Source organism: Penaeus monodon, chromosome 23, assembly GCF_015228065.2.
Source record: "Penaeus monodon isolate SGIC_2016 chromosome 23, NSTDA_Pmon_1, whole genome shotgun sequence".
Classification (NCBI taxonomy): domain Eukaryota; kingdom Metazoa; phylum Arthropoda; class Malacostraca; order Decapoda; family Penaeidae; genus Penaeus; species Penaeus monodon.
In genome coordinates this window covers 7816590-7816792 of record NC_051408.1, presented here as the reverse complement: position 1 = coordinate 7816792, position 203 = coordinate 7816590, and positions in this window count along the sequence as shown.

The following is a 203-nucleotide window of genomic DNA, read 5'->3' as shown; positions in this document are numbered from 1 at the left end:
TCCCCCAAGTACCCGAGACAGAGTGCATGAGTAAAGAAAAACCCACAACATTATGAACCTTAATTTTGAGACCCTGTTCGCTGATTCGAAGCTTTAATGCGGTCTCGTAGGTTCATCCAAGAGGGTTGTGCTAATGGTCTGAACTTCGAGGCTTCGTTATACGTGGGTCGCTTGGAGTTTTGATTACCAGGCTGGTCTAGTGA